At 40.0% G+C, this 27,854-nt stretch overlaps 1 long non-coding RNA gene across 1 annotated transcript; it reads right to left on the reverse strand.

The window, feature by feature from the left end:
* Positions 1 to 197: 197 nt before the first annotated feature.
* Positions 198 to 27,282, reverse strand: LOC107310856. Its single transcript, XR_001553768.1, has 3 exons — positions 27,242 to 27,282; positions 1,124 to 1,403; positions 198 to 1,024 (listed from the first exon to the last, which is right to left on the reverse strand). It is a non-coding gene; the product is annotated as an uncharacterized LOC107310856 (long non-coding RNA).
* Positions 27,283 to 27,854: the final 572 nt, after the last annotated feature.

The raw sequence follows: 27,854 nt of genomic DNA on the forward strand, positions 1-27,854 counted from the left end.
GAAAAGTTTTATTCATCCATTAAATTTTATGAGTTTGTAGTCCATGTAGGACCTAATATATGGAAGGAAAAGGAGTAGAGAAGGGAAAAGCAAAATAAATTATAATGAGATTTGAAATGCAGTTAGATACTTTATATACAAAGAAGCCATTTGTCCTCAACTGACTTTCTAGGCACGTTTTTGGGGGTTTTTTTGGGTTTTTTTTTCTGATACAGCACTCCCAGTTTTGATCATCTGTGGAGAAAGTGGAGAATTATATTGTTTTCCAGTTAAATTAGGGAGAAGGGTTTAAGTGCAATTCGTATTACAGAGGGAAGGACTGGAGGCATGTTTTGGCTTGAACACCACATGAAGTCAGATGGGGAATCACTGTTGGTGCAGTGTGCACAACGTGCAATGCACGAGAGGTTGGCCCCTTTGCACTAAGTGCCCATGGGTTGCCCACAGTGCAAGCAGGGACTCAGTTACCTCCTGTCCCATGCATCTCCTATTGTGGAGGGTGGACAGGAACAAAACATGCCAGGTAGCCATTACAACAGTTTTAAAATGGAAGCACATTGCTTATTTCCTGAGGATTTGGAAAGCAATCAGAGCTAGATACCTCCATCCAACATTTTAGAGCACAAAGACCCTTCTTGCCCTGAAAAACATTTAAGAAGCATTCTATCCCCAGGATCACCCCTTCCTTTCCACTCTTCAGATGTGCTGTGAGATGCTTTGTGTTATGATGCACGGCGCTGGGCACTGTCTGTCAGATCATGTTAAGCTAAAGCAGTGGCCTGCAGCACAGACTCAGTGTGATTCCCAATAAATTGTCAGCAGAGTGGAAAGCAGTAGTTGCCCATAATTTGAATTTCATGCCCGCTCATCATGGAAATCTTATGTGACAGTTTGTTGTGCCTGAAAGCTTGCTCAAATAGATGCCTGCATCCGTAGAAACTATGTCCACTAGGTCTGTTCTGCCCACACAGCTTGCTTGACGCTGGCCTCATGGCATAACACTGCTCCACCATCATCGTGAACGCTTAAAACAAAAGGTTCATCAGCGGTTTAGAGGCCTGGATCTAAATTATAACAGCTGTGCAGAAATGCAAAGCTGAAAACAACTGAAATTGAATTTTACCTTGGCAAGAGGAAAAACACATTTAGACATTTTTATCCTGGCTCAAACAAGGAGCACACACACCATCCTTCTGGACTGCTGCTCTATTTTAGGCTCTCACGCTGCCCAAGAGTTTCTTGTGGCAGATCCCCGCCTCTGGCCTTTCCATGGGCAAGTGCTGCCATGGGAGACAACACAGTGTCTGCTCTGGATGCACAGGAGCTCTTCTGATCCCTTGCCTGGCAGCTTCAGGAACTTCCTGACTGGGATGGAGGCATGGTCACACCTTGCACCATGAAAGCTGCAAATCAACAATATCAAAATCCTGCTGTCAATTCAATAAACGAAATGAAGGCAATATAAAAGTGTGCCACCTGATAGGAGGAGATGCTGTGCTGCTGTCTCTCATCACAAAGCACAGCAGTCCCCACAGCCAGTGCTCAGTTAGCAAAGGGTTTTTCATGGGTATCACAGCCTAGGAGAGCTTTCAGAAGGGATGTGAAGGAATATAATGGAGAGTTATGTGAATTTTTACAGGAAGCATGAAAAACAGCATGGGAGATGATGGTGAAGTGCTTGCAATGTTAATAAGGCAAAGGTATTGGAGGCTGTTGTTTGGCATATACAAAAAGTAGAAGTCAGCGCATTAATGAAAGACAACGTGGAAGGGCAATACATATCACTGAAAGGAAGGAGAAATACCAAGTATGCTTAAAACCTGACAAAATATTGAGAGCCGTGGAAAAGTGCAAATTGAGATACATAGCCAAAGAGACTTGTTAGAAAAATTCTCTCTGCAGCTGCATTTGGGACTGATAAATGCAAGTCAAAAATAAAGGATAGTACTTGACCATCTCAGGTACCTTGCATGAATACATATAAAATAGTCTTCCACTTTGCAAAAAAAGTTCTGATGTATTCTGTTCTTCTCACTGAGTTTCACTGGACAGCTACAAATCTTCCAGAATAATCTGTGCTGCTCTCCAGACCTTTGCAGCAGTATCTATTGAAGTTCTTACTTTAAGCATCCAGAAATCCTATAGATTTTCTGTAGGACCATTTGCTACGAACAACATCTCATTCCAGCCACAATGCGTTGCATTAGAGTACCCACTCCAGTCCTAATGCCTTCTAAGACTGTTTTCACATATTGCCATTAGGTATTTGAGAAAGCAAATCTCCAAAACACTGAAAACCCCTTTCAAAATACTCACACATTTTTCAAGCTTTGTGTGAACCCTACCATAAATTTCATTCACAAGACAAGGTAAATAGCGAGGAATTCTCTAAAGTGAGTTGGGCATATTTGCAAAGTTTTGTTTGCAGAAAAACCCAGAATCTCAGTGTTACAAATGCAACACTGCTGCAATTACTGTGATAATTGCTTCCATTATTAATCGTATGCAAAAGAAAAAAAAATAGACATTATATGTACCTAACAATGAGTCTGTGGCTGAAACACACAGCAATCTCTGATCTCTCCTTTTGATACAAGGCAGAAAGTACATTCCAGCTCTTCCATTACACTGATAAGCAGAAACTAAGTGGCACCTCCATGCTTTGCCAGGGAGTACAGAAGGTGTTTTTCTCTGACGTTGCCAAGGAATATGTTGAATCTGTTTATACCTTCTAGAAGGCAGGCAGTATCTGATTGGGATGCCAAGGAACAGGTAAGTGGCAACTGCTCATCATGTCTCCCAGCTGAGGATCAATTAACATTAAGGTTGAAGTTTAAAATGCTTTAGGAGAATAAAATTAAAAGTTAATTATTAAAAACATACATTTGTATCCCAAACTGTTAACCTCTAACAGTTAGGTGACCATTCCTAAGTGCCCTTGGTCTTTGCAATTAATAGACTGAATCAAAACTCTTCAGGGTCATCCTCTGCAATGGTTCATTCACCCTCATAGTACTGATACACCCAAGGAGCTGAACAAGTGAGTGGTATCTCTGGAAGAAAAATACTGGAAGGATCTTGGAGGTTAAAACAGTGCCCAAGGAAGAAAATTCAACATGGTCTGGCTTCTGAAGAGTCACTAGAAGCATCAGACAGAAGAAATATTTACTACCATGAAAATAAACTCTCATGAGCTCTCTCTCTCTCTCTCATTACTTTTTACAAATGTGAAAACAAGAAGCAGTTTCCAGATTTGATACATTTGAGTGTTGTATAAATCCTCAATCTTTTAATTAAACGACTTCAGAGTTAGAAAAAAAAAAAATGAAGTATTGCTGGAGATGCTTAAAGCCTTGGCTTTAACTAGCTCAGGTCACCAACTTTTAAGACCTATAAGTGCAGGCAAAAAGGACTGACTGCTTAAATTTGATAATGCCTGAAAATAAGTTAATTACATTTAAACCTTCAGATTCTGAGACAGCTCCCTGCCTGATTTGTTCTCACACCTCTGCCTCAAGCTATACCAAATCTACTCTTAATAATGAGAGCCACATTAAATTATACAGGTTCAGTCCACTCAGTGTGAGGTTGAATACAGTTGATAAAATTGAGCAGAAGCAGCATTAGCACATCCTTTTCATGAAACACCAGTATGCACAAGCAATGGCTGTGATTTACAATATAGCTAAACAGTACCTGCATTTGACAAACATGCATTTAAATCCACCAACTCAAGTGAATTTCAGTGCCTTGAAAGAAACAACTCCATTCACTGTTCTTTTCAACTCTGAACAGACCCTATACAGTGAACACCAACTGTTGTTAAGTATGGTGCTTCCTCGTGGCTGCACAGCAATAATTATCTGTTATGGAGTACAAAAGTATTTCTGAAAAATGTGTTGATGTTTTAAGGTACAGATCATTGTTTCTAGAAGTTCAGTGAGAAATCAGATACTTCAACCTGCCTTCCTCTCCCTTTGTCCTGTGCTTCCAGCCTCAATCCGCTAAACATGCGCAGACACACTTGAATTAGCAGGAAGCTAATCTTATTATACTAGCAGGAGGTCTAGGGGCTTCTGATCTTTAAAGCTCTAAGATGCTATTTAGGGACTAAAGCGATATGTGACAAGAATGGAAAGTCAGAATAGGAATAAAAACTCAAAGATACCTTTGTAAGTCTCTTGTCGGCTCTCTAAGTAAGGCTGGTGCATTGGTTGCCTTGTCAAGGTTTGCTCATTTGTTTTACTCTATGTTATGCACATTTCAGTGACACAAAGCACAACTTGTGCTCTTCCAGGGTGCTTTGTCAAGAACCACTGAAGGTCTCCCTTCAGCAGAGCTGCTGGGATCGGAGGACATGAGAAAGTCTTTTGGCCTTCCTTCATGCAAAATCCTTCTCACTTTTTGCCTCTCTCAGGCATGGGTGGAGAGAAGAGGGTAGCAGAAATGCTGCCATGGATCAAGCTCTGTGGCAGAACTGCAGCAGAAATCAAGTACTCTCACCACTCACAGCATTACATCCCTTCTTATAAGGATATGCCCAATAATATGCTTTCACATCTCCCTTATACCAGAAAAAAACAAACATGAGGAATCCAAAGCTGAATATAAATAGAATGCAGGCTTTGTTCATGCACTAAATTATTCATTAAAAACAAAAAAACAAAAAAGCTCATTCTTCTAGTGTTGTTGCTGTATTCAGCTTGAAATTCAGATAACCCAAGAATTTTTAAGCACACTCATTTGTATTCTTAACAGCTATCCACTGCAGCCATGTTTATTTCCCATGACGCTGAATAGTTGCTGCAACAAAGTTTTGTCTGCGCAGATTTGTTCATGCGTTCCTCAAGCAAGTATTCATTTATCTCTAGCAAAAAAAATCAACTTTAGCCTGCAAACAAGACCACATGTGATTAATTATTTAGCAAATGTTATCTCTTAATCTCCCCATTTAAGTAGTTTAAATTATCCAACCAGAATACAGAAACAATGCCACTTGAGAAAGCTGTTCTACTAAGCTAACAGGGAAGGGTGAAGCTGAACTGTATGAGGTCAACACAAGAAAATACAGGCAGTTAACTCAGACTGGCAATAAACATATAACTGAAGAATGCATTGTCAGAAAAGACCTCTTTTTTGGCTGAAAAATTCCAGTGATGTTAACATCATATGTCTGGGTTTAGCATACTTCATACATACATACAAATTCTCAGTAAGTCTTGTTTGATAGGATTGCCACACATTTCATACCTTCAAATTGAGAGCCAATCCTCATTACTATTCCCACTCTTTCCTCAGTCTATCAATCTGTGCACAATAACTCATAAATAAACTGTTAAGGAAGAAAATCCTCCATAGTCAATCTGTAATACAGTTGTATGACTACGTGTAAGAGCTCAGTTATTACCTGTGTAGTAGTAACCACAAATCCATTCCTTCCACTAATTATGATGAAAGCATAGCAAAAGCCCATTCTCAAAAAGGAAAGTCCTTCCCTCCTGAATATGTCTGAGGCAGAGAGACTCAATGTCTTCAGAGCCATCAGCTAAGTTTCCTAAGGTACCTTACTTCTACATTCATCTTTTTCCTTCAGTGAAGGAATAGTCACAAAATTTTATGGGGTTTTTAAATCCCTTTAGTAAGCAGCTTTACTACCCTGTGCAAAATATTGTGTCAGGGTGTTTTTCCTACTTCTTCTAAGCTGAGAAAATTACCTTTCTGGGGAGCAGCAAGAGGTGCTGTTAATCAATGCCTGAGATCGACTTGCAGTGATAAGACTGACCTACTGGTCTAGACCAAGATAAGATGCTAGAGCACGCCTTAGTCACTTAAATATTATTTCTGCACATCTTAGAATGATTCATCCTTTCTCCTTTCCTTTGCTAAGGCATATTTAATGTATCTTCTGAGCAAAATTTCCAAAACCTACCAACAGCAACTTCAGGGAGCTTCAGAAAATAGCCTGAGGCCATCCCAGCTCATTCCATGATTCTGAGTGATTTCACAAACCAAAACCATGAAATCAAACCCAAGGACAAGATCCATCACAGGAGGCAGCTCCCTCTGAAGAGCCATGCCAAGCTAGGAACGTTCCCGCAGAGGAGGGTCTGTGACCTCCTACATCTCTCATATACAGCTGCACGAGTTAAGATCCACAAAGGCTCCTTCCTTTAAGTTCTATTGTAAGCAACTTCTTTATGCTGAATCATATGAATAGAGAAAGTGGTCTAAAATGAAAACGTAAATGATTGTGTGCCTGTGATGTATATGAGTAAATGAAAGGAAAATCACTGTCAGCAACAAAATGTAGGGGGTGAAAAAAAAGTGTCTCTAAGATCAACTTCACTTTTCTCTGTTTCATAATAGAACAGTCATGCATTTTTTTAAGCTCACTTTAAAAAGTGATAAACACACAAAATCAAATCTTACGTAACATGAGATTCATTTTATCAAGTCTTGACCAACAAGTCTGATTCAGAGAGCTTTCTCTGAGGGGGTATCAACTATAGGAGAATCCAGCCTCTGGATTTCTAGCAAAGCACAGTCCAGTAATAACTATTTTAGCCTGCAGTTTTCCTTTTTATTTCTGTAGTGTTCAGGCTGACTGTTTGGAAAAGGTTTTTGCATTTATTTATTTTTTTATAGCCAGTCATCAGAGATACTCTGAGTCCTGAACACAGTATGATAAGAAGACACTTAGCAAGAGGCACTCTTGTTCTACAAAAGCCAACCTATAAGTGAGATGTGAGTCTCTAATTAAGGTCAAACACAGGCACATTGGTCCGTAGAGTGCCAAATGCAGTCTTCATGGGTCTGGTATACTAATTGCAATTTCTTTTCAAGTTTTCTTGGTCTTCCAGCCTGAGAATAAAACTGAGCAGCTACACACCATCCTATATCATCAGTGCACTGAAATATGAAGGGTCTCCAGAGACAGCTAATCCCTTCTTCTCTTGCGGAAGGGTAGTGATTCATGAAGCTGTTAGATTTCTACCCAATATCCCATGTATATCAGTTATGGTTGAATGTGGATGTACAACATCTGTTTGGACTGAAATTGTTGGTGTAGATTGTCATCACAGTCCAGTTATTCAAAAGTGTTCAAAGCATCTCTGGACTCATATTCTGTTTGTATAAGCATATTCAGAGCCACAAATCACATCCTACTACCTAAATAGCTGAGACATCCCATTATTAATGAACTGCCTCTTTAACACCTAGGGGATCCAAATTTGCTGCTTCTATGTACCTCTAAGTCTTCAGGTAAATGACAATTAGCTGTTTAGATTAATTGAGACAATCTGAAGTGAGCTGGCTATGTGCAATGGCAAGCACAGTTGTCCTATGAATAAATTTAAAAAAAAAAAAATGGTTTACCTTTGGACTGTGCCAAAAACTTTGACTGAGAATCACAGAATGACCTCTTGGAAGGGACTCAAAAGGATCATCAAGTCAATGCCTGGCTCCAAACTGCACCACTCAAACCCTATGTGTGAAAGCAGTGTCCTAATACTTCCTGAGCTCTGGCACTGGGGCTGGGACCACTGCCCTGGGCAGTCTGTGCTATGCCCCCTACACTCTGGGGCAGAGCCTTTCTCTGACCCCCCATCCCTCCCCTGGCACAGCTCCATGCTGTTCCCTTGGGCCCTATTGCTGCCCTCTGCTCCTCCCACAAGGAAGCTGTGGGCCATCATAAAGTATCCCTTCAGCTTCCTGAGGGGCATGGAATTGCTCTGAGATTGTTCTGTTCCAAGGTCAAGAACTTGCCCTTGTTAATTTTGAGTGATTTGTGATTGCCCAGTCCCTTGATTTGTCACAATCTTTCTTCAGTACCTCTCTACACTCAAGGGAGTCAACAGTGACTTCTAACATATTATCATCCACAAACTCACTTTCGATGCACTTGATCTCTGTGTCCATAACATTTAAGTAAATACCAAAATGAACATGTCACAACGAACTCTTCCAGTGCTTGGCCATCACCCAGTCTTGTAGAAGTCTTGTGGCACAATATACTCCACCAGATGATAGAACTCTAGGGCCACTCAACACCCTGTTTTTATATTCAGTAGTGGCAGAGACTCCCAGACCTTGAAAAACTGTATTAACTTTCCATCTCTGCCAAACATGATTTTGGTGGGGCTAGCAGTGTATGCACAGCAGTCATACTTGAACACATCTGGAGCCTGTGCAGCTGCAACCAAGGGCAATGCACTGGATGGTCCTGAATTAAACCTACATTGCCTCCACCTGAAAGTGAAAGCAGGGATATCTTTGACTTCTTTTCTCGTCTCATAGTTCCTGGCCACTAAAATGAAGTTAACTCTTCTCCCTGTGAGTGGTACACGAGTAAGTACATTAACATTTGCAGAGCATTTTGGTACTGCAGCGCTAAACACCAGAGAAGAGACCAGGAGAAAATTAATAATTGTCTTCCAAATACGCTTTGAATAGAGTGCGTAAATAATTCATGGCTCTTCACAGTGAACAATGAGGAAAACAGAACTACTGAATGTCTGTTCACTCCCTAAGTAACGCCTCTTCTGTGAACAGATGATGAGGTGGGAAAATAGTATGCAGACATGTACTACACTACTGCACACAAAGGCAATTCATTAAGATTTGGACAGGGAACCTAATTCTCTAAATTTTCCTTCTGTAGGGAGGGGATTTATAAATAGAAAGATAAGCAGGTAAGAAGGAAGAAATTACATTAGACACAATTTCATCACACACCAAACTGTGTCCATTCAAATCACACATATAACTTTGCAGCACTGCATTTCCCTTTTTGTACAGAAGAGCTATGTTTGATTCAGATCCAATTTTCTGGTACAGCTGAATATTACCTAATCCTCAATCTAGCAAAGATGAGGGAAAAACAGACTTGATTCCAAAAAGACAAGTGCCAGGTCCTCCTCTACTGCTAATGAAGAAGTTAGACATGGTCCAAAGATCTTTGGTAGAGAAATTCTATACTATGTTTTGTATTTGATGATGAAATAATAGAATTTTAATTATGCATCCTTGATTTGCTCTACTTTACCATCAGGTGCTTAATCTATGCTGCAGAAGGCAACCCAAATTAAGTATTGGAGCAGGGCTCGGACCTAGAAGAACAGGTGCTAGCAGCCTGTTCTAATTCTAATCAGTGGAAGTTTTGGGATGGATTTCAACAGAAGCAGACCTGAACATTCATAGAGAAGGGATTGCTTTATGCAAAAAGGACTTATAGGTTTGTGCTCTATTTTTTCCTGAGAGAGACTCATTTCTATCCTGATTTAAGTCACTTTATCTGTGAAATCATGGCATTAGCACAGTGCTTTATAAGCTCACCTGGCTCCTGCACAAATTCAAGTGCTCTTTCAAAATTTAGCACATTTCTGTCTATCAGTGATCACACTCAAATCCACAGGCCAGGAAAATGCTCATTGAGAAAACTCGGATTCAAGTTGTCAAGAGGAAGAAAATGCATTGCAGGAAGAAAGGTCTGCTGCAAATGTATGTCAAGAGATGCACTCAATTTTTCCTTCTTTAGGACCTCTCTGCCTTCAAACTCTGCCACTTACCTCATTCAGGACATTCCTAAGTATGCTGTTTCTGTTGACCCTGGTAAGATATGAGTTCACCATCTCCAGTCTCCAACCAACAATATTTTGTGCAGCAAGACAACAGCACAACGCTAGAAACATTATGGGAGAAAAGGTACTCTGTGTGGGCACCAGCCTTGGACCTGTGTCACCGCCCTGAAAACTAGCATCGATGTCAATGAAAAGAACACACACAAGTCTGAAATTCTTCTTCCATATACAAAACAACAGCACCTCCTGGTTTTCATGTTTTTTCTTCCTGTAGGCTCTAATACCCATTGATTTTACTGCATTTCTTCACTGTTTCTCTTGCATTCTGAGTTCCGGCCATGTAGAACTCTAATCCCCTTGCGGCTCAGCCCACTACAAGTATTTCCACAAAAGGCAGTACTGGAAAATGATCATGCCCTTTTCTCCCCAGTATCAGAAGCAGTGAAGCTGTGCTATCATGATGTTTGGCCTATGTTTTCCTCTGCTGACCTAGCATGAAATTATTCTCCCCAGGATGCCCCAGATTCTCCCTATCTTTACACTAGGACTTTCCAGCTCTGACTTATTTACATAGAACTTTATTATGAATGTAACATTTTACAAAACTGGAAAAGACAGCAGCTAAATCCCACTAAGCTTAGTCACCTAAAACATAACACTCACAAGCTATCTTGGCAATAACTTCAGCCCTCTTCCTTCACAACTGCATACAAAAAACTGCATAAATGTTACCAGCTCTTTTCCTCTCCTCCTTAAGCAAAACCACTTATGAGCACGATCCCACTTTGGCAGAGTTTGGTGCTGGTGTCCCATCTTACACACTCCCAGTAGAGGTTGATTCTCATCATACATCGCAATATACTTGGATTTTTCTCACAAGCTCACAGCCACAGGGCCTGCTTTCCTACCTTGCCAGACATTTCTCCATTAAAGTCAGTGAGGCTCATCCAATTCTCACCAAAAGATACGGTTCCTAAACTGTATTTATTTGTTTTCTGTTCATGAACCATTTAAGTTTAAATATTTTGCAAGCTAGGCAGTAGATACAATATCTATCCCTTTGTGCACAGTCTAATTACAAAGACCTTATTTTAAACTTATAATGCTGGTAGTTGTGCTAAAGAGAAGTAGATTATCAAATGAAGGCAATGATAAATCTATCAGAGCAAACTATAGAAACCATGACCAAACAGTACTGAAATGGTTATGTAGTGATTGTTGTTTTACTGTAACAGCTACCATTAAACTGCAGTTTTATCACCACCATTACTGATTTATTTTGCTGAACTTCCAGAATATAGCCCAGTTAAACTCTTAATTCCAAGTCTGAGGCTTCTTGCTCACACCAAATGAAGAACATAAAGACTTCCCATTTAGCTCAGAGGCACTGTATCAATAATAGCAGATTGTAAGGAGCTCAAGTTGGAGCTTCCAGCTTCAGGTAAGGCACAAGGCAGGAATTAGTCACCTCATCTGATATATACAAGGGGACTTCAGCTGTAGGAAGAGACAGGGCTGTGACTCAGGAGGAGCTTAGTCAGCACAGATCACCTGTCTGAGAAACCAAGCCTGTAAAATCTCCTAGCTAGGCTGGCTGCAAACCTGGAAACACTGGCCAAGATGGCTCCTTCTAGGACACATCCAGAAGTTAATCCCAAAATGTAGCTGGTCACTTTGCCAGCACCTCCCTTCTAACACACTGTACACCTTGGGGAGTATCCTCAGAGGTTTTTTTTACTATTATTTGGACAGACCTTATAGGGACCTTATATATCAGAGAGCATAGTGAGAAGGCATAACAATATTAAAATAAAAGAGGAGATGTTTAAGTTAGACAATAGGAGCTGGATGGTCTTTAAGGCCCCTTCCACCCAAACCATTCTACCATTTAATTAATCAGATTGGAGATGGCTGTTGAGCTCCCAGAGTCAGAAGATGCTTAACTTCTAAAGAAGCTCAAAGCCTCACAAAAAATACAATTTTAACTCTGGATTCTGGGGGCCTATCATGCCTCAGCCCTATACAGCTGCAGAAGCAATTAAACTAAAGCAGAGAAAACAGAAAATTACCAAAATTTATCATAAGTCTTGTTTTCATATAAACATTGAGGGGGACAGAGGGAGTACTGCATGCTCACCCATGAGCATTTTTACATAAATATGTTCCATTTAAACCATTCTAAATCTTCTGTTAATAGTGGCAAGGACAACAGTGTACCCACACCATCAGAAAAATTAATGAGTGGGGAAAAAAAAACAACACTACCAAGAGGGTCATCAGACGAGGGATCTCTGTTACTGTTGTAAAAGCAAAAACAAAAATAGCTATGTAGGACAGAAGACTACTTTGCTTCTGTTACTCTTTTCCAATGCAGTGCCCTTTATATATGCAGGCTGAGGGGAATGCATCATAAAAGGTGACATTTTATAACAGCAGTTTGTAAATTTTACAGAAGCTTACTGCCTGTAAATCACAGAGCTTATTCCCTCACTGACTTTATTACTGCAAACTCAACCATGGATAAACTCCATGCCAGTTTACTTGAAATTTATCTTTTTTATTCAGACTGAACTGAGTGCTTTTAATATTCCTTTTAATGATAAAGCCATCCTGATAATCTTATTTCCTTTATAGACCTTTTGAAGGACTCTAATGTATCTGGAAAAAGCAATTCTTGGTTTTGGTAGTTCCTATCTTGCACTTACTTTCCTGTGATTTTCTTCTGTCAAAAGATGCACTTTTTTTGCCCTTTGTTTCAATTATATGTATTTATTTTTATTCCGGATCCTCCACAGGCACATAACCCTTTTCAGATCTAAACTATTTCCCTTTGACTTGCTTAGATGATGTGCTTCGACTCACTTCACAGCCAGACATCACAGATTGTTTTTAACAGGATATGTGCACAAACCTGTTCTTTATTGGTAGCATCTACATTTATTTCATAGAGGAGCTACACAGTTTACTCTTCCATCTGTGCAGAATGTATTTTCACGGTTAGTGTTCACAGGCATCAATGGAAACCGATGGCACAAATTCCTCATGCATCGGAGAGAGTTTGGAGAACAAGGTAGTAAGTGAATAAACTTGTTTTCCCAAATAGCTTTCATGGAATAGAGTGCACCAATGAATAAGTTTCCCACTATTTACAGCTTTTCTTACATTCCACTTATGGCCCTCTTCATACTCCATCTTCAACCTGTAATCCAAAATAAGCCTAGAATCCACTCAAAACCCTCTTTCAAGTGTAGAAAAGACCAAACTCTTTGGAAACAAACATGGAAAGCTATTCCTTTAGGATGGTTCTTGATGCAATTGTTGGAAAGTTCAATCTTCTTTTCATTCACAAGACCAACAAGATTTGTGGTCAGGTTAGTCTTAGTTCACAGTGCTTGAATTTGGAGCTGAAAAAGGTGTCAGCTGTGCTAAGGTGTTGATTACAATGGAAATGTGTCAACACAGAGCTGGATATGTCATGACCCTTTCCCAAACTCAGCTGCTGGCTCCGCACCTGTTTTAATTCATATCATTTTTATCAAGGATAGCATGAAGTTCCACTATTCCCTGGGTATATACCCTGATTTATATTAAGTGCTTGGCACCAGAATCTGGTCAGCATCAGAATTCCCTCATGAATCTGAAGAGCAGCTCAAAGCCAAAGCCCCTCTGGGGGCTCACTAAATATTCTAGCCCTTAGCTAAAGAATGCCAACGGTGTTAGAAAAGTTTGTTTTACTGCTTGGATGAAACAATCACCCCTCTTGTGGCTCTTCTGACAAATGACATCAGATTAAAATTACATTCTGCAGAGCCTGGTCATCTTTTCACTTATTTCACAAGGGCTGGCAAATGAGCTATTTCTCAGTCAAGCTGACTGTAACAAACTTAGTCATACATACTCCAAGGATACATGCAGCTTCAGCATGTTTTTCCTTATATCTACATGACTCAGTAGAAACAGAGGTCCAAGACAGCCCAGACAAAAATAAATCATTTGCTTAGATATTTGAGAGACCTGACACAACTTTGGAGTACAGTAGGTTATAAATATATTAAGATGATATTTAGGTATTTTTAAGACTCTCTCTTGGTTCTACAGGTGGAGGAAAATGTTTACTGGGATATTCTGAAGTCCTGTATGTTGGGATTTTCTTACACTAACAGGTTAGAACGTGCAGATGTTTGGCTAGGTTATTGTAGGAATCATGTTTTTTCTCATTATCCTACCTGTTGACCTGTAACCTCAGTGTCACAAGAAGGCATCTAAGAAGGTATCTAGCAAAAATTACAGGTTCCTTTTATTTAATTCTCATCCACACCAATGCCTGTGAAGTAGACATCTAAACAATCAAACTGAACAGCTTTTCCAGTTCAGTATGGCAAACTGCTAAATGCCACATCAGCTCTAGCATGCAGGCTTTCATATGCTTCAGAGGGAAACCTCCAGAAGCCTACAGGTTTTCCTTTCAGATCCAAAGTTCTCTTGGAAAAAGGAAGCCAGCCCTAAGAAATGAGCTTAACACACCATAAAAGACTTTGTAGACATACCAGTAGGTGTTCCCACTTCAGCCTTATGCATGCTCATGGTGATCATGAAGGTGTTCAGACAATATTTACTGCTGATGCTGAAGTGGAGGTTTCATTTCCCAAAAGACTTCCCTAAAGCATCCACAAGCAAAACCCATTTACTTCATGTTAGTTCCTCAGAGATGTTATCAACATTTAAAGGCATTTAATAGCTGCATTTTAAATACTCTGCTCAGAGATTAAATATTGCACAGAAAAATTATTCAGTAAAATGGAGCGCAAACCATTATAATTCAAAAACATAAACCTTTGTTATTTTACATTACTGCTTTGTGGTTGCTTCTGCTAATTGCTGGAATGTTTTATTAGAGCTCTCTTTTGGCTGGTTTTTGTTTGTTTGTTTTTTAAATACACAGAAAAGATGTTAGAAAATACAGCTCGAGAGTGAAGACATCTTCTCAACTGGTCACATGGAGATGAGGAAATACTCTTAATATATAAAACCAGATATTTGCAGGTTTCCAGCTCCAATGTGAAACAACAGATGTTGGATCATTCAGAAAAGAGTTCCTGAAGATATTCTAAAAGAATGAACTTTGGAGATTATCCATTGCATGTGCCCAGGACATCTCTTTTTTTTTAATGCTGAATTTAATTAGCGCTGTGTAATGACATTATATTTTATAATGCTAATCACATAGTGTAATTAGCAAATTACATATCGTAAATATGTGATTACATGAATTTGCACCAGAATTCATAATTACACTTAATTACACTAATTGCATCAATCTAAACTAATCAGCCACAGAATACAAGAAAAAGTCAGGCAAACAAAGCCTACAGAAACTTTTGAGAGGGAGCCCACATTCGCAGAGTACTCAGAGTCACAGAACTGCTTTATACCTGGAATACTTTGAGGGCAACAAATTCTCTGACCTAGGGGAGATTTTATGTTCTCAAAATCCTGCTTCTGCTCTGAAGTGAGGCAAACACAGCTCCATACCTTAAGAAGTTGTTGGAAGCTTTATCCTTTTTCTGTCCACATGAAAATACAGATGACACACCTCTTCCCAGGGAAGGATTTGGCTTTAGTTAATTGTCAGTGCCCACTAGAAAAGCTGATACATTGGATGCCACCTTCACTGAAAGCAAGAATTTCCCTGCAGTTCTTAAAACCTAGACCTAAATCTCTCACTCCAGCTGAAAGAAGAGGATTTACAACTGTTCTGCTGTAGGTAACAGTCTGAGTTCTTCCCCCAGAGCACAACCTTAGCCATTGGTCTGGGCTTTTATCCAGCACTTTGACCTGTTCAGACCCACACTGCAACTCTGGTCTTCAAGCAATCTTTTTCCAAAATGAATACCATCACTAGCTCTGTTACAGTGGATATTGTAAGACATGAATATCACTTACTTTCTTCACTAATTAGCGGCCTATTTCTCTGTCAGTCGCTTATCACAACTCCAGGGAAGGTTTCAATCATGGAAACATGCAATGTTTTTGATGCACTTTCAGTAATTAAATCTCATCTTACATGTTTGTATACATTTTCTACCTTTGGGGAGCAATTTTGAAGAGACTAATGGAAGTCCTGCTGATCAGAGAGAAAGACAGGCAATTATGGAGTACTCCCTTCTTTCCTACTCTTTTATCACTCTGGTGCCTGTAATTAAAATGGTTGTATAGTAAATAAGACTTTATATTCCTCAAATGAAAAGGAGCTGGTGCCAATAAAGCATACAGTGTGTACAGAGTGTCATCGGAAGGGAAACGAACAGAGATGAAGCGTATTTCCCCATGGATGCATTCTTTTAAATTCTATTAATACTCATAATTTAATGATGGGGTTGATAAGCATGTTATTCCAAGACATTTAGAATTGACATGACTCGGATGGGGTGTAATAAATGTGCTTTAAAACATTCCATCCCTTCTCCAGCGCTCTGTTTCCTGGACAATGACATCTTTGACAGTTTTTCTTACTTTCACAGAATAACAGAATAGCTTGGGCTGGAAGGGACCTTAAAGACCACCTAAATCCAAACACCCTGCTATGGGGGCAGGGCTGCCACCCACCAGATCAGGCTGTCTAGTGACCCATACAACTTGGCCTTAAACACTCCCAAGGATAGGACTTCCACAGCTTCTCTGGGCAGCCTGTGCCAGTTCCTCAGACTTCTCTAAGAAAAGAATTTCCTCCTTATAGCTAAACTAAATTTCCCTTCTTTTAGTTTAAAACCATTCCCACTTGTCCTATCATTATCTGACCACATACAAAGTCAGTCTCCTTCCTGTTTATAATCTCAAGTACTGGAATGCCACACTGAGGCCTCCTCAGAGCCTTCTCTTCTCCAGGCTGAACAAGCCCAGTTCCCTTGACCACTCTTTATAGAGTAGGTGCTCCAGCCCTCTAAGCATCTTTGTGGCCTCCTCTGGACCCTCTCCAACAGCTTTTCCTCCATCCAGTACAGGAGCCCTCATGCCTTGACTACAGCTGGAGCCTCACAAGGGCAGAGCAGACAACTATCCCCTCCCTCACCCTACTTGCCACTCCTCTTCTGTTGCAGCCCAGGATGCTGTTGGTCTTCCGGGCTGCAAATGCATGTTGCTGACTCACGTAACAGATTTGAGAAATCAGAGACTTATCTCTGCAAGCAGCTGGAGACAAGTGCACACCATTTGTCAAAGGACTCCCTTGTAAAACATTCTTTTCTTCTGAACCAAGGCAATGCTTCCCAATGGATGTGCTGCAACCCTAGGAATGTCCTGACTGGCAACCAGAAGGTGTTATAAAACCTCACATTCCCATACCCCCTACATACTCTGATCTTTAATGGCCTTTGTGAGTCTCAGCAAGCTGTATCCCCACTCTCAACAATATGATTCTGCTCTCACATTCAGTAAAAGTGTGAGGGAATGGCACGGTGCTTCTCCTCATCCAAAAGCTCCCTTGAAAAGGCTCAGCTCAAAAACACTGCATGGAATACAATTTATACTTGAAACCAGAAATGTTTATTTACTGCCTAAAGCAGCACAGTAAGTATTTTCAATATAGACAAATTTTATGTTACCATTTCTATTTAAACACATCATAGCTAGAGTTTTCATGAACGTGTCTATCTTAACTCTAACAATCTTCTAGCAAGTAGCTACACATAATATTATCCACAGGATTTAGATCATTGGAGGCCTTCAGCAGAGCAACTGAATCCTTGGTTTAGATCTGCAAAATGACTTAATCTCCCAGAGTACTAAACCAATGATGTCTTCAAAATCCTCTTTGGCTCCACCTCACTTGAGAGACATCTCAGGTTCTCTGTACTAAATTATTCCTTGAATGTCAGTAAATATCCTTAGAGACCCAGATAGCTACAAGGACACTTGTCCTGATCACAGTGAATAGCTTTGCATCAGCTTCATTCACAGTCTCCACTGAGAAGAGAAAATTTGTGGCTCCCCTTCCTGCTTGAGCACATTTATTGGTTCTGTCTCTTCACAAAAAAGAAGCAGAAGAACAGAATGGTGATTTCATATTTCCCTGAAAGCTCAGAGGCCTCTCCCAATGTACACAGTATCCACATGTGGTTCCTCTCTCCCCTCTCATATAAAAGCAAAGCAAAGCTCATGAGGAAAAGATACCAGCTGCAGCTGGGTTTCCCCACCAATTCGCTGAAGCTGCTCCATTTGACATAACCTAATCCAATATCTCCTGAAGCAGACAAGATGACAAGTATGATCTTTTCCTTCTCTTCACAACATCAGCTTAAAGGCCTCCTGAGTTCTGCCCCATGGATCTAACTATTTTGGAGGTCAGGAGGGAAGTGGATGACTACATTTCTGAAGAAACAGCTTCTGCAGCTTTCTGTTCACACAGCATCACACTTAAGTCTGGATGAATATAGATCAATTTTCATTCTCACGTCCGTTTCTCAAATAAACATTTATATGCTCAGTTTATATGCTGCTAATTGCGGTGAAGCTTTGTTTTACACTGCCTGTCACCCACAGGTCTGGTAATAATGGTCTCAGGTGCCTTTGCTCACACACATTGTTCACTTACCACTCCATGTGCTTTACTACTCCTGGCAGAACTAATGACTAAAAACCAAGTGCTCAGACAAATCTCAGCTGTTTCTGCATGCAGTGCTGTTCCAGGATGTTCATATCGTCATGAGACATGCAAAGCTATGTACATAGATAAAGCCACTTCAGGGATACATAGAAAGCAACAGGTTATTAGCTAATTTGACACAGCACTACTCTCTGTCCTCTGAATACAATAACTCAGTTGTCAAGAGGGAAAAAAAAAAAAAAAAGATTGGTGTAATATTGGGAATAGTTAAGAAAAAAAATGAGAAGAAACAGCATTATGTCAAGTTGTAGTTCTTCATAGCGTGCCTGTATCTCAGGTATTGCACATTCTGCTACCCCTTTTTATCTCCAGAGGAAGCATCATGAACATAAAATCTCACATCTAAGCCCAAGTCAGGAATGGTTCCACGAAATGTGAGATAGATCAGAATTCCACCTGAAAAAGCATAAGAGAGACCTTTGGTTCCATGAGAAGGTAGCCTGTTCCACACTCTCCCCTGCCAACGTGTGTCTATGAAGCTCATCCTTCCAATCTCAGGGAACTTTTATATCTATAGGAAAGTCTCTTTTGCTTTGCCACAACATAGGCAGATGGCTTAATTTGCATCAGGGTGCAATAAACAATCTGCCTTTCAGGACTGCCAGGAGAGGAAGCACCTTAGTACTTCCCAGTGAGTGCTGAAAGCCGTGGTAGTGAGAATGAAAGCAGTAGGAGCCAAGAAACACTCTTGGAACTTCATTTGGTTAAACATAGACATCCATATGCAGAAATCTCCATAACATCCAGCAAAAAAAACAGTGAGAATAAGAGTTAATTGGAATATACATTGTTGGAAACACCCAGATCACTGACCAGGATGCTATCTGTGATCAAGCAGCTTTGATTGGCAATTGCAATGGCAGGTCCCCTGCAAGCAGGAGAGCATACAGAAAACAGCGTTACATCTTTTATGCCCTATTACTCGATGCTTATCTCTTTCTCCCCTGGTTCCTCATTGGATAAATACTTTAAGTTCACAATCTTCCTAATGCCCAACTAAACATACAGATCCTGGATAAACATGTATTTTTACTAGCTAAGCATATGTCACAAATTAGTTAACTTTCCACATTTGCTCGCTCATTCAGTACTTGGTTGTTGTTTCTGGACATCTGCTCATCCTTGCCTAGAGATAAGCTTGGAAGGAGGTTAGAGGGGAGCGTCTTGATGCCTGCCTGTTCCATCCCAGCCTACCCACAGAGCAAGGCTACGCAGCCTTGTGTAAAGGCCCTGGCTTCTTTGATGTTTGTTAAATCTGTTTTCCTTTTGCTGAGGGTCTCTTATCCAAACAGAATAGACCTACATTATGCTCTCTAGTCCATAGTACTATACCTATACAATCTAGAACATTTTAAAACTATTGCAGTTTTGCAAGCAAGAATTAATCACATAATTCAGCAACTATATTTCTAGAATATGATACATATAACTACATATATGTGGTATTTCTACTTTTCACATCAGCTACAAACGAGTTACAAAATACAAATACATTATGCTCTGTTTCTTCAGATCAATTCCGCCTTTTCAATATCTAATGCAGAAACAGCATTCCATTCCTACAACATGGTTCACTTTTCTGGTCACCCACAATGCAAAAAATGGCAGTTATCATGGTTGAAGTTTCCTCACTATCACACCTGGGCAATTAAATTCCTGCCTGGCTAAGTTAGGAAATAGGAAGGAAGCAGAAAAGTATATACTGGGGAAGAGAACCCACACTGTGGTGGATTTGGGCAATATTTATTATTTATTAACTACATCACACCACAATTCTAAATTAAATGCTTTGTTAAAAGTTCAAACTTATTTCTCTCTCATATTTTTTCCTTAAACAAAGGCCTTCCCCAGCATTTCCTTTGCCTAGCCTATCTTTCACATTCATCACATACTAATAGTTACAGACCCCTTAAAACTATGGAGACAAATTATTTTTTTTCCAAATATTCATCTGATCTCTTTCTAAACCTCTGTACCCTCAGTATGTCAACATAATTGGGTTGGGAATAGAAAGTCCATGCTCTTATTCTTCAGCTTTAAAAACTAATAAGAACTGAAAGCTAATTATATTCAAACTGTTGAATAGAGCTGAACAAAACAACGGGAAACCTTCTTGTGGTCTTAATGGCTTTGGGACTGGGCCCTTATGCTTTAACTGCTATTTTGACAGTGTGAGATGAATGCTTCTTTCTTCTGTCACAGTGACCCAGAACACCACACCAACAGGACTGAAGCACATCTTGCTCAGCACAGACAGTATGATGCGTCTGAGAGAGGGTCTCACCAGAATTTTCCCCAGCCAAAGCACACATGCAATACAGACATTATTACTATATCCCACAACACCAGACCACACACTATAAGTATGCATTCAAGGCTAAAACATAGTTTTAAAAAGCAATCGTGGAGTTGCTGTCAGACACAGAGAAGTAGGAATACTTTGGGGACTGTTAGGGTACAAGTATTGTGAAGGTACACCACTCAGAGCAGGTTTATTAGTGTTGAAGACTGAAAGGGTAATGGTAATGCTGCAGAAGCCAAAATCCAGCAATGTTTGGGAATGAGGCAAGAATTTGCCTTGGAGCATCAGGCGTTGTGCTGTTGGAAAGTGCTGGTTCTAGAAACCATCAGGTATGAACCTGGGCTGAAATGTCAATGAGTCACACTCCTCAAGCTCAGGCCATAATATTATTTGTGAACTGATATGCACTAAATCTGTATAAATGTTAACCTAAGAAAAATGAGTCTAAAAGAAACTTAGAAATGGGACAGTGAAAAGTGAATAGGAAAGGTCACACATGGCTCAAGTAACAATTCCAACTCTCCTCAGGGAGCAACCTGGAATCATTACTCCACATCTGAGGGAAGATGGGAAAACTAGGCATCCAGGATGCATTAATTAACAGTGGGATTAAACTGAAATCAAACCATGCTTGGGCTTTTAAGCTCTGCTTTGTATGAGCTTTTGTGCTCTTTGTTTCTTTGTTTTTTTTAAAACAAAAATCCTCCACAAACAGGTCCTCAGTGTCAGGCCTAGTACATAGGTTAGCTACAAAACACCAAAGGCAGCCTCATTCCCCCTCCTACTTCTTACAGAAAGTCACAGTTTCATAAGAAGAACAGAAAACTAGAACTGAGAGACAAATCGGAAAAAAACCAAACAAACAAAAAAGAAAACCTGTTTTACAAGTGAAATAATGTCCAGTGCAGTAGCTCTGCTCTGTCTTGATATTAACCAGTGTTTCATTCACTGATAGCCCAGTGCAGGCTGATAATTAGAATACATCCATAAAGGCCTGAAAGAGCTGGAGAGATAAATCCAGGTAATTCTGACAGGAAATTCATCTCCAAATGGAGGGGAGCAGAGACAGAAGTAGCCTAACAGCACATGGTGAGCTTCGTACTAGGTCTAGAAATAAGCACCGTCCAGGTGTACCTGTGAGGCAGGTGTGTAATTGCAACAGCTTTAAGTCATATGTTAGGAAGAGAACTCTAACACACAGAACTTACATACACAGATTTCTTGCATTATTTTCTGAAACATCAGTGATTGATCAGTGCCTGAGACATTAATTTGGACTACAACCAAGTGATAAGATCACTCATTCATTGAGTGGGATATAAGACAAGTAATGCCAAGAAAGCCCTTTCTCTCCTTGTTTAAGGCAAGCAAGCTCAAAATAACAACTTATCTCCCTGCAGTGGGGATCCAAGCAAGTTGACAAATGGACAGGAAACCAGAAATCTGAGGAGAGCAAAGGCTGAGACTGCAAGAGGAAATACAGCAGAAAATGACAAAGGCAGGGCAATAAGAATAAAAGAATTGTTATTTCACTTACAAAACAACAGTCTCTGAGCTGCGCTTACCTCACATCACAATGGAGAGTAAGATCTTGTAGTTAATTGATAAAAACATAGCTGAGTGTTCAGTAGAGGTAGGTAAATCTTAACACATGAATAATTGGGAAAGTCTAAAATCAAAAGTATCATTATGCCAGGTAAGAAGTATTTGGTGCACCTGTACTGTAAGCACAAAATACATTTCTGGTCCATGTTAGAAGTCTGTAGCAAGTTCTGTGAAAAGGGAGGCTGATCAAAACCTAAGAACAACTGCCCAGCAACACCATATGGTAATGCTTTTAGTCTATAAAAAGAGAAAGCAGAGATGGGATATAACAGGAGTTTATAAAATCATTAACAGCGTAAGAAATGGCAGAGGGGGGTAAGAGGAGCAAATGGACATCAGAATGACATTTTTTACATTCTTCACCTGAAAGTAGCAGATGAGGTGTTATCAAGAGAAGAAATGAGCCAGAGGGAAGGAGGGCAACAAAAAAAGACTTCTGACAAGGCTACTGAAAATGAATACTCTGTTAGCACCAAGGTATTTCCATAAAATATTCCATCCGCATCTCAATCTGCTCAGCCTGAGGTACCTCCATGACAGGTACTGTAGTCACTGCTTTACAAAAGTAAAAACTGGTATACAGACATTTAGTAATTGGCCTGAGGTTACACAGGCAGTCTATGGCAGAAACAGGTTTGTGCTCAGATCTTTAACTACAAAACCCAACGTGAAATGCTGAGACAAGGAAAATGTTCCCAGAGTGGTACAAATTAAGCAATGGCATATACATTGTGCCTCATTGAGAGTCTGTAAATGAATGTTAAACATGGAATTTGAATGCAATTATTCTGCCCTAGTCACAGAATATATTTGAAAAGGCTAACTGGCCCATGTCAGCTTTCATCACTGCTGACCTGTGTAAGCAGCTCACAAAGCCACTGCTTGATGTAGGTGCTTAAAACTAACCAAGGGGTGGGGGCAAGGAAAAGAAACATCTTTTAAATTCTACTGCGTTTCTTATGGTGCTTTCAATTCAAATCTTGCTTATTGCTGTCACTGTCACATGGCTTACCTAGCCTACATCGAACAGTGCACTTTTGCAGTGTGAGAATGTAGGCCAGAAAGAATAAACAGGAAAACATTGAAGATTGCAGGACAAATTGTGCGCTGTCACACAGAAGGCTGACTGCATTGAAACTGACAGAAATGTACCAGCAAAACCACAGGAACAAAAAAAGCCAATCTGACATCTCAACCCAAATCACTCTTCCTTGCAAAATGCTAAGATTTCTGCTTAGCTGAAAGATGGGGAATAAACACACAAAATATCACTATTAATATATTACTGTTAAAATGGAAGTGCTCATCTATTCCTAGTATTCAATTTCTGCTTGTGTAACAGTTTCAAATTTGGACCTGGGCACTCAAGAAAGAAAACAACCAACAACAAGAAAACCACAGGTATCATTATTGCTCATTTCAATTAGGCTGAATGATCCTCTGGAAAACCTGCAAAAACCCTGCAATGGAATATCCCAATTCTCTGCTCTGCCCAGCGGAGATTGCTCTGAAGTACTTCCCATGGAGACTGTGAGGGTTTACAGAGGATACACACTGTTTGGCAAATAGATTTGATATGACTGATTTACTCAGATTTCCATGTTTACTGGTTTGCCACCGCTATAATTTGTACTTGTTGTCATATCTCATCTGGCCACATTCTGCACATTCTCTAAGAAGGGTTCTGGAAGAATTCATCTTTTGTAACTTTAGCACCACCACGTGGCTCATTGTGTTTTAAAATCCTATTAAATGACTGATTTCCTCTTTTTTTCTCCCCCCTTCACGATAAGAGATGCTTTTACATAGGCTCTAAATGAACACTTGAAAGCATTCCCCACTTGGAACAGGTGCAAGATTAAATACCTCATTCCAGAGCAACCAAAAACCTGAATTCCCTCTCAGGGCTGTAGGCTTCCTATTATTCTCTTCAAAGGCCCTAAAAGCAAATGCCATTCTGTGCCTGAACATACTGGCCAAAAATATTTGTAACCTAACAGCTAGAATGTTCAGTTCTCTTTCTCATGTAATTCTTTTAGGTTATTAAATAAATAACTAAAAGTAGCCGGCACTATAACAAATAACAACTATTCTCTTAAGAATAAAAGAAGAAAAAAAGCTGTCTGTACTGACAGCAGTAGATGCCAAATAAAAGCTGCTCAGTGCTCATCTCTCTGAATGCAGTGAAGAATTACCCTCCCAGTTCTTCTTGCCATGTATACATGTGCACAATGAGACAGGACACCTCAACCATGTCTCTCACCAAGAACGTGAGATGATACAGCCAGATGCTGGCTTGAAGCAGCACTTCATCACATATCTTATTCCATGCTCTCCCAGCTACACAACCAAAGAATGAAGTGACACCATCTACCCTGCCCCTGGAAGGGTTGGACCATAAATACAATGTTGCTGATACTTTCCTGAGCATAATATAGCTGATAACTGCATCAGGCAGCAACTATTTATTGTTACCATGCTCGTAAGGATGAGGCTCTTTAACTGCTGCTCTTATTCCTTTAGATACAGAGGAACAGGATTATGTTCCTCTGCTTGTTCATTGTGTCTTTTCCAACCTTGCTGATTTTGTGATTCTGTGACTCTGTATGTTAACATAATGTGTCTCAAGACAAAATTCCTTTCACCAGCACCCATAATTAATAACAGTATTATTTAGATCACATTTTAGTACATCAGGTCTTGTATTTGTCACCCAATATTCTTTCAGACTTCATTTACTTGCTTTCTCCTCAGCCTCTAATTTCACATACGTCCACCCAAAAAGCAGATGAGCAGAGGCCCTGCTGTCCAGGAAACAGCCATAACCCCGGCTCAGACAAGAGGGCTGTAGAAGAGCTGGTACCTGCTATGAACCAAGTTGCTTAAAACCCTTATTGCTAGGTGTTCTGATCTCAGACTCTCCAAGTCACTGTAGCCCCAGACAAAGACAATGCCATTTTTCTATATCAAGTTCATGACACTATTCTGCATCAGTTTATGACAGATCAAAGGCACCATCACAAGTGTACACCGTGCTGGAGCACACATAGTTATAAATGTCTTCTAGCCCATACCAAGTCAGTGCTTTTCTTCTCATTTTTGACACAAGCAAAGAGCAAAATGCCTGTATTAAATGTTCCATAATTTTCTGCTTTGCTTAAAGCAAAAACTGAGACCATTTGGATAACAAATCCAAAATTTATGCCAAAGATTTTATTAGTACCTAATGAAGAGTACAGGATTAAATGCCTGTTTAGAGGATGCTGCTCTCTCTAAGAAAACGAGCATGCCTACAAATGCAACATTTCTTTTACTATGGTATTCAAGAAGAAACAGTGTACCAATCAGATTTGATATTGAGAATGTTTTGTTGGATACAGTTTAACAGGCTTTGCTCATAAAGACAGGGTGATAAAGTCATGTTAAAAATGCTGCTCCTCAAACATACGCCTTCACCTGCACTCCAAAAAAATTAACTCCTCTCCTTCCATAAGCTGAGCTCTCTATCTCATAGAAGAGGTGACATTGCACCTCACCCCTTAAACCTGGGCTGTGGCACTGATACCCAAATGCTGACCACATTGGTGCTCTGCAGAAGAGGACTCCTTCTTGGTCCCCTTATCTCCCAGCAAGCCTATGGAGCATCTATAAAGCCATCTACATCCACCTAGCCTGGCATAAAGGCCAAGTCAGCCACTAACACAGAAACACTTAGAAATCCTAACACCTTTGTGGCTTTCACAAAGCCTCCAAGAAGCCATAATACCCTGTATAAACCCAGCTGAGGCACATAAATAGTGTCCTTCTAACACACACAATAAGCGAGTCCATCAGGAAAAAGGCTTTGGGAAGTTGGAGGCTATTACTGCTATACAAAGCCAGACACAGTAGTAGCAAACTGCAGAACCAACAGCAAAAAGTGAGGAAATAATAGGAGTATGTTTTGAGATGCTGGGACATTAATTTAAAGGGGGAATTCTAAAATAGAAAAACACCATTAAAGTTAACACGCTTATCCTTTTTCCACCAAACAGTATAATGATCTAAATAAAATCCTCTAACACATTACAGGAACTACTATTTCTCTGCAAAGCCACAACATAAGATTGGCCTAAAAGCCATCTGCTCAATTGCTTGATTTTCCTTTCAGATCATTTATCAGAGGATATTTTTAATGTTTTAGCCTGACTAGTAAATATTTTCAGGTTTCAGCAATTCAGTGAACCCAACTGAGTAATAAGCTATCATTGCCTTGCATAATCCTTCCTTGTGGAAAGAGAGGGGGAAAAAGAAAGCTTTTAAAGTTAATAGCTGCTGAATGTAGAGCAAGGAAATGAAAGTCTCAGAATTAAACCCTAGGGGCATCCCAGCAGTAGTACAGCTGATCCAGATGTAACTCTCTACCTGCATAGGAAGTATTGCCCGTATAATGATAATTTTATTGTCTTCGACATATGTACACTGAGGTCCATCCTCAGCAGGCTATGCAAATAAGGAAAAAAAATGATTCTTTCAGTTTAAGTCTTCCATAGAACTGTACAAGCACACTTTATAGGCCTTCTGTTGAAAACAGAGAAAGTGATTATATTCAAGTAGTACTCAGAATATCTGGTAAATATTCTCTTTTTATGAATTACCGTAGAGAAAAACTAATGGAAAGACAGCCTTGTGGAACTATGTAGGTCTCACTGAAAGTAACACCTCCTATTTATTTCCATGGAAATTACAACCGATACAAAGAACACAATAATACTACTTAATAGAGCAGGTTCTCAGCTACAAAACAACTTTCCAATATAGTCACCACCATCAGCTGTATATTTCCACCAGCAGCAAACAACACACTCATATATATCTGCATGACCATCTGGAATGTGGCTTATTTTTCATGCCACTGCTGAAATGCAAGTAGACCTAAGGCAGTTACACCAAATTTCACCCTTCAGAAATATCCTTTTTATCCTTGCAGCAATTTTTAACGTGTAAGGAACTGTACAGTTGCACAATCAATAGGTAACTAAAGGCTTAAACAGATGCTTCGTTAAGAAAGATAATCATGATGGGAAGACAGTAACAAATGAAAACACTCACCAATGCTGAAGGCTCACAGTAAACTCCACAAAGGAGCAGTCTCCAAAGAAAGAGATCCTTCCTCAGTAGCAGTCAGCCCTTAAATGGGGTCTAGGAGAGGTGCAGCCAGGCTCCATCCCTTCTTGTGGCACAGCTGAATTGCCTTCACCTGTGCCCCCAGGGCTGAGTCATTACTTGCCTCAGGTGGTCAATTAGAAGTTCAGGCCATGATCGAGAGTTTCCCATACAGGAACATACCCCCTCTCATTGGAAAGTTAATTAATCTTTGAAGAAAGCTCCCCCCTGTGTGCTGAGGAAGAGCAAAGAGTCAATGAGTAGCTTCAGAACCAGGTGTCTCTTGGAGGGTGAAGAAAAGTGAATTTTTCCCCAGGCAATATGGATAGGAACAAGGTGGATTTCATACAGAGGATGAATCTAGTGAAGCAGCAAAACTGCTCCTGTCAAGTTCGTTGTAATAGCAGGCAAAGTATTGTTGGGAATACCAATAACCATATACAAGAAAAAAAGTTGACTCACCCAATTGGATATGAGGATCTCTAGCTGTAAAACACTCCTTCTTACAAAGACCTTGTCCTAGAAACGTTCTCCCTATGGGGGCTAAGCCTTAAATGAA

This window comes from Coturnix japonica, chromosome 3 (assembly GCF_001577835.2).
Source record: "Coturnix japonica isolate 7356 chromosome 3, Coturnix japonica 2.1, whole genome shotgun sequence".
In the NCBI taxonomy this organism is placed as follows: domain Eukaryota; kingdom Metazoa; phylum Chordata; class Aves; order Galliformes; family Phasianidae; genus Coturnix; species Coturnix japonica.